The sequence below is a fragment of the Rissa tridactyla genome, chromosome 8, assembly GCF_028500815.1.
Source record: "Rissa tridactyla isolate bRisTri1 chromosome 8, bRisTri1.patW.cur.20221130, whole genome shotgun sequence".
Lineage (NCBI taxonomy): Eukaryota > Metazoa > Chordata > Aves > Charadriiformes > Laridae > Rissa > Rissa tridactyla.
In genome coordinates, this window is record NC_071473.1 from 34641020 (window position 1) to 34653078 (window position 12059).

Consider the following 12059-nt stretch of genomic DNA (forward strand, 5'->3'; position numbering starts at 1 on the left):
CGAGGAGTGAGGGAAAAAGTGTGAGAAGCAGCCCTGCAAACCCCATTTTCGGAGAAGGACAGGGAGGAGGCGGCTCTCCCAGCGCCAAAGCAGAGATCCATCATGGAAATGGGATGAGAGCTCCCTAACACAGGCCAGCAGGTTCCCTTACATCTCTCCAGTGAAGTGATGCAAATGTCTTTCTGGAGTTTGCTGGTTACAAGCCATGGCAAAAAAATATCTGAGGTAGGGGAAAGCACATGTCTTTCTGAGGGACATAATAATGTATATTTTTGCCTTAATCTTTTCATGTGTGTTTGTATTTTAGATCTTCTGAAACAAGAAAGAAGAGTAGTTGATTAGGATACAGAAAATATACAAGTATTAATACTCAGTTCTCTAACTGGGTCATTCACTTTTTGGTCAAAACATTTAAAGCACTTGACTGGAGCCTGAAGAGATGGAAAACCTGACCATCCCCACTAGGCATTGCCACAAAATCTCTGCAGGGATTTTTTCCAGAAGGTGAATTACACTGCCAGTCAGACTGCAGAGAGCAAGAGTCTGGCCACAGACCACAGTCTGCAATGAAAAAGCAAATCAGTGCCCTGTGCTAGAAGCAAGGTAGGTTCCTTAGTTACAGCTCTGGTCACTGGGCCACGTATAGATAGCTCTCTCAGCATCCTCCTATTCTGTTTTCTTTTCCAGAGGCAGTGTGAGATTTAATTAGCTACAGTTTGTTTTTTTTATAGTGAAAACAAATATTTGCAGTATACTTTGTGCAGTACAACATGTTATGTCTGATGCAACCTGACAGAATGTGAGCTCAAGTGGAAGTGTTTTTTTAAAATTTGCACAACTGCAATTTGTCTTATTTTTCTGGACAACTGGTACTCTCTTGCACACACACACAGAGCATATTGATGGTCTCTGCTGTACTTAACACTGCTGGGAAGTGCAGAAATTTTTTTTGGATTTGTGACATGTACTTTTCTGCTTTCCTTTAAGCAGCTTAAAATCTTGTCTGGGAGGTCAGGTAACTTACGCTGGCTGCATCCTGGGCAAAAAGAGCAAGTCCTGTAATGGTCTCACAGTGGGATGACTGGGACTGCCAAGCAGCATGTCTTTCTGGAGAACATGCTCAGACACTTAATGGTTATGTGGAAGCCATTTGCTGGTTATGTAGAAGTAATCTCTTCTATAGATTCCTCACACTTCTTAAAATATCACTGAAATACCTTCCTACTTTAGGCTCACTTCTTTCTTCCCCCATTATGGGTTGAGGGAAAGAGTTTGTGAGGCTATAGAAACTATCCTGCGTGACCTTAGTGAAATGGAACAGATACAAGTTTTGTAAGGAATTTGCTGCATGCTGCTCTAGATGAGGGAGGACCATCATCAGTCCATAGCAAAAACTGGTGAGAGCCAAGACACATGTACCAACCAATCCTGTCTGTTAAGGGAATTATCTGTGTTTTCTAATGCCAGAGGTTTTCTTTTATTCAGATAACTTTAAGAGGCAGAGATGATACCTTATATTAGATGGACCAGTTGGTTGGAAAAAAAAAAGGTTTTGGACACAGAAAAGCCATTAAGGACCAAGTATCTTGAAAACCTGGTGTTTTGTGTTTTTTTTTTTTGTTTTTTTTTTGTTTTTTTTTTGCCAGCTGTATCTTTTGGTTTGATAAAAGAAGTCAGCTCTCCTGGTCAGCAACCCCGAGATGTGAAGCAGCATGCCTGGGAGCAATGTTCGAAGCCTTTGCCACCTCCCTTGGTTGGCTCCAACTCTGTTTGGGCTTTGGGGCAAAAACTTTGGAGCATCACAGCAGGTAAAAGGAGAGCTGTTGCACAAAGAGGTCTTGAAAGCCCCAGAGCTTGCTAGGTGGGAATTTCTTCCATTCTGCAGAGCTTAATACTGAGGGGTCCTTTCTGTGGTGTAGAGGTGGGGCAGACCTGTGCTGTCTCTTCAGGAAGATCGCTCCATCTCACGGGCTGTTTGTGTGTAGGCAGGGTTTGGTTACCTGCCTCTTCCCTGGGCATGTCAAGAAAACTACTTATGGGCTGGATGGCCCAACCAAACAACTTTAAGCACGGTAGTGTTTTATAATCCAAAGTACCACAAAAAATAAGATACTTTCTAACCCTGCAAAGCTTCCTGCTTATTTATTTACTTATTTCCTGTGTGCAGTTAAAATATTAAAATCAGTGTTGTTATTCACCTGAGTATATCCTGTTTGACACAAACAGGGATTGCAGAATCAGGTCCTCATCTGAATTACTTAGAATATAAATTTGTATAAATCAGGGACTAAATCAATTACAGTCACTGGAGATGAACGAGAATCCTTCCTGTGTTTCAATGTAAACAGAGTGAGAGCTCTCTTTTTTAATTAGACTTTATAGCACCTACTTGTACCCTTGGCAATTTAACTGAACTTAACCAAACTGAGATCTCATCAGGTTTTAATTGTGTGGTTAGAGCATTATTACAATAAGCCATCAAATGGCCCTGAAAACACAATCCTGTGTACCTCAGTACCTGGAGTTCATAAAGACATATAATCCCTAAATGCCTGAGCTCAAATTAGTTTGGGTTGGGTGGATAAGTAGAGAAAAGATTGTCCTGTAGTAATACCACAGTCATAAGAAATTGTTCTCTAAACATTCTGGCTTTAGTCTGCAGCTGGCAGTTCATCGTCATCTGCAACCTACCCTTTCTTACCAGGTTTTTGATCAGTCAGGGGCATTGTGTAATTCTGTGTCACACAGCCTGGGGCATTTTCACATGCCTCTGCAAGACAGACCAGTCTGAGTGCAACTTGGAAATTCACAATTTAGGCAAATTGTTATGTAACTGCAATAAGATGTCTAATCTTCCTTTGCCCAAAGCTGTTACACATGGCTGGACTCTTGATGAGTGCAAAGCAGTTAAGGTGAAGGCAGTGGAAATTATGTTGCTCTATACCAGCTGAGAATCCAGGCCACAATATATATATGGAAATCGTAAAGACTCTGCTCTGGTTACTGATATTTTCTGGTATTTTTGTGTTTTGTTCTTACATACGCCTCTACAGTTACTTCTGATTTCTGTTGTTCGGGTGAGAACAGGATCGAGGTTTTGTATCAGGTTGCATATATATATGTATGTATGTATGTTAAAACGTAACTCTTGCTCTCTGCAGCAGGAAGGCAAGGAAAGGAGTAAGAATCCATTTGTTTTCTGGATGGATGATGAAGGCAGATGCATCTGAAGAAAGCGAGGTGGACAGGGCTCAGCCTGCCACTGAGATTTATCAAGAGGCCTGTGGTGGTTCCTGGAGCTTGGGAAGGTGAGCGTACTCCGGCGTCACACCCTGGTTGTGCCATTATTGTTGTGACAGTGAGCCCTTGCAAACACTGTTGCCTCAAAGGCACTGGTGTGTTCAGAGACTGCAGTACTGGTGTTTTCACTGTCAAACCTTCAGTGAACTGAGTGGGGCTATCTGATTTTTACTACCTCCACTACTGCTGTAGTGTAGACGAGAGCAGGATGTGCTGCCTGCAGCTGTTAGAGCCACAGCACCCAGAGTTCAGGGCAAGGGAAAGCTGAAATGCCGGTGGGTGATCTGGCTGCCTGAGGGAGTTCATGGGTGTACAGAAGTGTTTTGAGCTTAAATGAGATAAAGGAATTGAGGTTTCAATATAGACGTGTCAAAAATAATTTAAACATGGCTGAATGTGCTGAAGAGGTTAAAATTAGCATTTATCTGTGCTGGTAGTACTTTATTTTGTAACTCCTAGAGTAAATCATTCAGTGAGAGCAGAACTGTAGCAGTTAAGTGGATGACAAGTGTTAACAGTTTTAAGGCCTTTGATTCTGCTTTTGTCCTTCCTACCTGTCGGATCTAAAGTACCTTTCCAGCTACCAAGCTGTAACCCGCATCAGGTCTGTGCTATCATCTTTATTGATTCTTCTAGAAATAAAAAAGGAGTTTATGTAATCTGTACCTAAACAAACTTTCTCTCATGCTATAGATGATGCTATATCTTGATCTCTTACTAAAACAGCATTGAATAATGAACATTGTATGTTTATGTATATTTTTTTAATATTCATTCTCATTTAATTGTGACTTAAATATCTATCTAGAATAGAAAGGATATTAATCGTAACACGAGAATTCTGCAGGTGCTTTGTTAATTTTTCGATAAATCAACACAAAACCTTTTATTAAATAATAATAATATTTTATTTCCCATAGTATTTCATTAAATCCTAAAAATATGTTAAGTTATACACACTTTTTTTCACAAATAGCTATATAAGAAATGCAGTGTAATTTGGAGTTACATTGTACAAATGTGCCTTCGTGAAACCAACAGACCCGTGGCCTGTGCTCCCACCAGGGGGCAGGACGAGACAAAAATTAAGGAGCACTGAGGGGAAAAAACCAACAGCCCTGCTTTTAATTCCCCCCATCTAGCCCCTTCAGTTTCTGCCAAAGCACAATCTCTGCAGCTGTATGACTAGCTGAGCGAAAGCAAGTCTTCTGGTTTTTGGGGTTTTTGTTTGTTTATTTGTTTGTTGGTTGTTTTTTTTGGGGGGGGAGTTATGTAAACAGTGCTTGGCTTCTGCTTCACTGAATATATATGTATTGCTGCTTCTGAGATACTCTATGTCCTCACAAACAGAAGTCTATTTACAGAAGCCTTTTTAAACTATATAAAGCTATATAATAAATCTGTATGTTTCCCATCTTGTAAAAAACAGTGGTGTTTTAAATCCCCTCTGCAGCTTTTTAGCTGTTATTTTTCTTCAGCACAGTTTGAAGATAATCCTAGACACTACAATTCAAGACTGTAGCACTGTATTGTCCTTTGTAAAAACAACGTTGCAGGAGCCTGAGGCTTATGCCATGCCCAATTACATGAGAACTCAGACGTCTTAAGGGTTTCTTGTGTCTAGGAATAATGCAGAAAGCAGCCTACTTTCTAAGATATTGCAGTGACCCACTTGCGCAATGATGGAAGGGGACCACTGACTGAACCATGTTTACTCCAACCATAAGTCAAATAGCTGTGAGAAGCAAAAACTATTGCAAAAACTAGGTTTATTCATAAAAGCGGATGTGCTCGTAAGGAATGGTGTTCATAATTAATTATAGCCTAATCCCAGATGATTTGAGTACTCATCTCTGAGCAAGAAGATCGTGAAAGACTTTTTAGTAATTACACCACAGAATTTAGTATCTGTGAAAGGAGATGAATCATCTGAGAATAGAAAAGCATCAACTAGTTCCCAGGCCACTCCAAATCTACAGCTGAGGTATGAAGCCTCTAGCTGTTACCTGTGGGTTGCTCACAGCCATGATTTTACATGTATACTACCAAAGGTACAAATCACCAGGCACCAGGTGGTGAGAATAACTGGGTTTTCATTTATCATAGCTTTGTATAGAAAAACTCTGGCAGTGAAAAGGCAACTTGAAATTGACAGTACACTTAGCTTTGCTGAAGGATGTCTTATGCCTAAGGAATGTGTTTCAGCAGTTACCAGCAAAGCAAGGTTCCTCTTGCTTAAGAGAAAGAAGTTCTCTTTATGACCTGTAATTAAAGTCTCTACTAACTTGAGTATCTCTGAAGCTTTTGTTTTTCACTTAAACTTTATGCTTCAGTATTGCATTTGGCTTGGGAGGTAAGTTATTCAGGTGTCAACTATGTCAGACAGGTGGGTAGAATAAATACAAAGGTAGTGGAAGGTCTGAATGCTCAGAGCTCTCTGTAAATAACTGCGTGGAGGAGTGGAGGACTTGCATATACTGTTTGTTACCCATCACTTCTGAACTGAAGCTGTGAATCTCAGCGTGGTCCTGTGCACTGTCAAAGCTTAAACCATCACTTTTGGGTGGTGGTGGAAGTGACCACAGTGCAGGAGTCCAGTAGCAACTCTGTTGCAATGACATGATTGTGATCATCTGCCAGTTCTCTTCCAAAGCAGCCAGAGCAGAGACTTCAAGTATGTTTCTCCTACATCCTTAGGATTTCTTTCTCATTTCAAAAATCAGAATTATAGGGAAAAAATTTAAAAGCCCAGAGTCTGGAATGCTTCAGAATCTATATGTGTAAGAAATTATACTTTTGGCTTTTACACAGACATGTCATAGACTCACAGACTCATGCAGGTTGGATGGGACCCAGGGTCGAGTCCAAACCACTTCTCAGAGGAGGGTCTGCACTGAGTTCGAAGTAGGTTTCTTAGGGTTTTGAAAACCTCCAAGTGTGGAGACTTCTTAGGCTACCTGGGCAACCTGTTTCACTGCTTCTGTGTCCTGTCACTGTCAAAAACTATTTTCCTAATGTCAAGTCAGAACCTCCCGTTTTAGTTCATGCCTGTTATCTCTCATCCTTCTGCCAGGCATCTCTGTAAAAAGCTTTATCTTCTCAAGAACCTTGTTGCAGGTATTGAAAGGCTCTATTGCTGCAAACCTTCTATATAAGTGCTGTGGAGGTGAATGTTTGTGCTCCTGTATTATCACCATGACTACGACGCTTACATAACTGTGACACCATCTTTAGTTATTTTCTATACATTATGTGGAATCCAAAATACTCTTCAAGGTTATGGATCAGATTATGATAACTTCTCCTTAAATAGATGCAAATAGATATGATATTTTAATATAAATATATAATGTATCTATGTGTATAACGTATAGGCATGCATCACTAAGTAATATATACAATGTCTATGTATTTTAAGCAAGATATAAACATAATTTATGTATCTAAAAATTATATATAATTATATATATAATTTTATTTCTAACATCTGTCAAGTGCTTTAAGCAATTTTTATACTACTATGCTAAAACTTCTTCAGAAATCTTGCGTATTTAAGTGCAGAAAAGTAGTAACTTGTATCAAACAGCTCTGGCCTGGTAGGACTAGAATTGAAAATTTTCTGGTCCTGTAAATAGAGTGAAAATTAAATATTTTACTATTGTTACTGTCCTCATTCATTCCAACATCATGACTCAGCCTCGCCAAAAGAGAATAGAAACGTTTATTAAGGTTCTTTTTATTTCCCTTCATTTTTGCTTATAGTTCCACTTGTTTCTTTTTTTAAGCTTTCCTTAGTGGCTACTGGAGTTAAAAACAATTTTCTGCTGCAGCAGCAACTTAAGGGGGCCAAAATGAAGGAGCGGTGGACGAATCTCTGCATACCTTATTTCAAAGGGAATAAGTTGGCAAGGAACAGATGAAGTTCTGTGTAAGGCAAACTGAAAAAAGTACTAAGGGGAAAAATTTCCTCAGGCATGTTAGTATGCACTAACTTCCAGAGGTATAAATATCCACACAGAGTGGAAGCCAGAAACAATGCTTTTACTAATTTTTTTTCCTCAGTAGAACAATTCAGAAAGTGTCTTTGTGTGTGGGAGTTTCACAGTTGGCTGAAACACAAAGTCAGAAAGTTTTCAGCTAAAAACATTTGGCAGAAAACTGAAAATTTTTAAAGCAGCTGCAGAAACAGTTCTGGTTTGCCAGTGGCTTATGTCTCATTTTCCTCCCTTGGGTTGTCCGAGGCTAAACTGCGTGTTGCTCTTGCAGTGGTGGCATGGGGTTCACAGTGGTGCTGCTCAGGAAGCTCAGTGAGCGGTGGAAGCTGCCAGTATGTCTAATTGGTCTGTATTTCCACATCAGATGAGAAGTTAAAACAGGTAGTATATGAACTGATAAGTACTTACATACAGGGCAAATATAGTTCTGTTGTGTGACAGTGAAATATATTAATGTGCCTAAAGCATGCTTAAATAATAAAAGTAAGTCCAAACTCTGAATTATAAAGCTAAAATCAGACACAGGTTAGCGAAATAAATCTATGGGGTTACCCTGGATATAATGGAGGTCAGAACCTGCCTCAGATTCAGTGGTGAATAAAAATCAGTGTGCATGCTATGCACAGGGGTGATTGCAAAAACATGATCTAACCACACCTATGTTGCCCGGATACAGTTGATTAATGTGTGATGGATGCAATTTACATTTTTTCTAAAGCAAATTATAATATGGAATTTCAAATCAGTTAAGGTACTTTGCAGCAAATGGCAACTTGCAGGAAAAAATAAAATAGTGAACTGAAGAGCAGAGAATGTCAGAATAAAAATATAAAATTTCTCCTTGATTTAATTGTGGTTATGACAGTGAATTCAAAGTTTCTTCAAAGCCCTTCATATATGTACTTCTTTTTCATTTGAGAATCTCAGGAGAAACATTAATTAATTAACCTTCTTAATAATTCTATGAAAGGAGATTCATAATTATTATGAAATACTCATTTTAGAGTGGTAAGACAAAGCATGGAGAAAGTTAAGTAACATAGATAATACAATAATAATATACAACTTTGGTAGTATCTGAAGTAGTTACAGTGTGAATTCTGGCAGGGAGAGTTGGGATATGAGAACAATCTAACAAAAATAGCCACCTTCAGAATATTTTAGATTGAGAAAAAGAAATAATTTTCTGATCTTGATACTATTGTTCTTTTAAATATTGGGCCTAAAAACTGTCAAACATTAGTTGAACAGCAATACGGATTTCAGTAGCTATAGGGACAGATGTGAATACAAATATGTCTTATGATGAATTAACTTCTGTTTGATTTTTTCTACACTTCTTTGGATCAAAAAATTCCAAGAAAGTCTTGGCTTCTCAGGTATTTTTCTAACATTTATGGTACATATAGAAGCCTTAAAAGATGAATACAGCTAATAGCTTATGTACTAGTAGGCAATCTTTTCTTAAAGAAGTCTTTGCTTTAGAGCAGTGGCTCAAGGAAGTCTAAGTTTTTATTTTTAATGCTAATGTTGATACTACTATGAATTGTATGAATTCTTCCTGGCGTCAGAGTAATGTTTTGGATCAGAAAAAAAGAGATTAAAATACAGACAAAAATGTAAAAGATGAGGTATAATCTGGTGTTTTAATGAAGAAAAACCTCATGGTCAGCACTCAAATCTTACATGAGGATAAGCAAGATTCTACAGGGAGGGGAAAAGGAGCTCCTAAAAATTCCAGTAATGCAGCTAAGAATAATTATTTAAATTTATTGTTATGTTCAGTGACAACTATTGTTATACTGAAAAAAAAAAAGAGGTGATTTCAGTTATTTCTCCTTAGGTGCTTGTGTTTGATTTCGATCTGATGCTTTGATTCGCTTCCTTTGTCCCCTGTGCTACAGGCAGGTTGTACAAGCCCAGCCAAAGGAGAGAAAAGGCACTCTGTTTCTCCCCAGATTTGTAGACTGATCTTGGAGTAAGGAGACTCATAATTTTGGACTAGTCACCTGCAGCTTCGGTGAATAGTGGAATTAATACCAGCTATACAGTTTGCAGGGAGGTCCTAAAGCCATGCTATTCCTGTGTCCGGGAGGCAAAAGAGGGAGTACTGTACAGCTCCAATATACACGGACTCTTATTAATTGGGAGATCATGAGGGAACTGGGTTTGGTAGATTTCCAGATTATCTTTACTATACCCACACATTGAGCATTATCTTTCCATTGCTGAAAGAGAAGTTAGCTGATTTTCACTGTGCAATAAATTGACATCCAGGCCAGAAAAGCTGCAGATTTGCGCTTGGCTAGGTTGCAGTGCATTCCACTCTGTTCAGTTCCTTCCTTTGTGGTCTGATGAGGCTGTTCCAGAGCCCTTCAGTTTTGATTTCACACGTATCTACTTTTCTTCTCAGCCTCATCAAGGTGTGAATTTGAACACTTTTCATTAAATACCTTATACAGATGATTAGCTGCAGCTCTGATGATTAAGGCAGAATTCTTCCTTGGGTGAGCAAAGCGCAGTGTAGATGCAATGTACTCTTTCCTTGGGGCAAACGGGAATGCAGGGTGTGAAGATAATCTATAGATAGATATACACATATTGTGGAGTGGGAATCTCCTTCATTTTTCCCCCCCCCTATATCTTTCATTTCTTTTATAACTTTAGTTCTGTGTGTAAAGTATTTTATAAAATAAATTTATTTAATGTTGGTTTAACTGAGAAAATGGAGAGGAAAAAATAAAAGACATAAATCTAACAGAAAGGCTATAGATATCTTCTTGGCTTGCAGATATCTTCTTCAGCGCTGTTTCCATGGAAATTATTTATAGTGCCTGGAGGGAGTGAAGCGCAGGTCACAGATCTGCAGAGCTACAGTAGGCTCTCAGCCCAGTTAGGCAGAATCTGACAACAACAAATGAGAATGTCTTTGAATGGAGCTCTTCTGCTTTCAGAGGAAAACGTAATCTCTTATAAAAATGTGGTTTTGAAAGAAAAATATTAATCTCTATGGCAGTTTGGGGTGAAATTGGAATGAAGAGCTGTCGGTTTTCATAATGAAAACAGCTTCAAACTCTCTTCCCTCCATTCCTTCTCCCCATACTGCTTGAAGTCGTTAAGGATCTCATCACATTTATTAAAGCAGAATTCTAAGTACCCTTTTGCATAATCACCGTGTACTCCAGTTTGGCTAATTATTTTACCTCTTGAATGTCTACCTAGGGTATGCTGAAACAGAGCACAAAAGATAAATCTGGCAAATGCTGTGGATATTGCCAATGATCATGAAGCATATTCTGCATTTTATTTACATCAAAAGATATTTTATATAAAATATCGAAACATATGGAATGCTTTCATATATTATATTAATGTATGTATTTTTATATATTACATATATGTATATTTTTTCTTCTCCAAAAGTTACAAAAGTACATTATATAACAATTTGTGTGACAGCCTTTTGTGGAAATGAGTGCTTCCTACAAAGAATTTGTAAAGAGGGGCGAACAGATATATGGCTGCAGTTTGAATTAGAGTATCAATCTTTCATTTTGTCCCAAATTACTTGGCAGCATTAATGCAATATTAAGGAGTTTCTTACCCCTTTCTGTCAAGAAAATCCCTTAGGGGCATTTGATTCGTACAGTGTGTATCCCAGACCACACTGAAGACAAAGATATACATCCCCTCTTGTTGCTCTGGAACAGAACAGGGTGGTGACTGGGGTATTGAGGCCTGTGTTGATTTGCAGTCAGAACCGTGTAAAATGGGATGCAGCTGGTTGTGGCATGTTGGTCCTTAGTTCTCAAATAAACTGCAGAAAGATGAATTTTAAGTAAGGAAACTGTATGATCAAGGCAGAGGTCCTTCCAAAAGCATTTGTGTTTCAGCTGTTCATAGTTGGCTTTGTTTAGGCAAGGTCTAGTGACTGTATTTGCTGTCTGTGATTACCACAGCATGAATCTATTATTGGTCTATTAGCAAAAGAAGTGAAAATGTTTTAATTTTTTCTCTTTAAGAATTTTGAAAGCAAAAGAAGTTTGTTATTCTCATCATTAATTTTTTTTCTTCTTTGAGAGAGAGTCATTTTCTTAATCTCTTTCTTCCTGGTACTAGTTCCCTATACTCTGCAAAGTTTAGGATATGCCGTGGAGTTACCTGTGGCATGTGCAGGCTCTCGGTGAACCCGATACTGTGGAAATAGCTACAATATAAGAGTGTGTGACCAGCCATTGTTCTTTCCAGTTTGTGGGAGAAATGCACGGTATTTGATATAATGGTAAGTCACTGCAGAATGACTTCATCTGTATTCCAGGAAAAGAATAAACTCAGGAGGAAGATAATGAAATGGACTGTCCTAATAACTATTTTTGTTAGGATGGTAAATATTTACACTAAGAATGTTAATATTTCTCATTTGATTTTGCTCTCCATCTTTGAATTCTTGTAGATACTGTTATACAGTGTATTTCCAGTAGTTACTTCAAAATTTAAATGACAGTGAATATTGGTAATCACTCTGAAGTGTTTAACCAGCAGCTCTACACATATAAATCCAATTAAAATTGGTTTATGGCCACAAACCCTGACTTTAGGTCTTGCTTATAACTATTTTTCAGATTTAGTTTAGTGTCTGAAAGGTTCTGCCTACTGTAAAGTGATATACTTTCCTGTAACTTCTTAGCCAAATGAACTGTGAATATTTGGAGATATTGAAGAGGTATTGAAGGCATGCCATGTCTGCTGGTTGTATCAAGCAAG

The 12059-nt window shown here is 38.3% G+C and overlaps 1 long non-coding RNA gene across 1 annotated transcript in view; it reads left to right on the forward strand.

Annotated features, from left to right (window-relative positions):
• Positions 1–313: 313 nt before the first annotated feature.
• LOC128913535 (uncharacterized) overlaps positions 314–12059 on the forward strand; it is a 135523-nt gene continuing 123777 nt past the window's right edge. Inside the window, exons 1-3 of the long non-coding RNA XR_008467998.1 lie at positions 314–603; positions 1647–1808; positions 3162–3308. This is a non-coding gene — a long non-coding RNA (uncharacterized LOC128913535). The remainder of the gene's footprint in view (positions 604–1646; positions 1809–3161; positions 3309–12059) is intronic.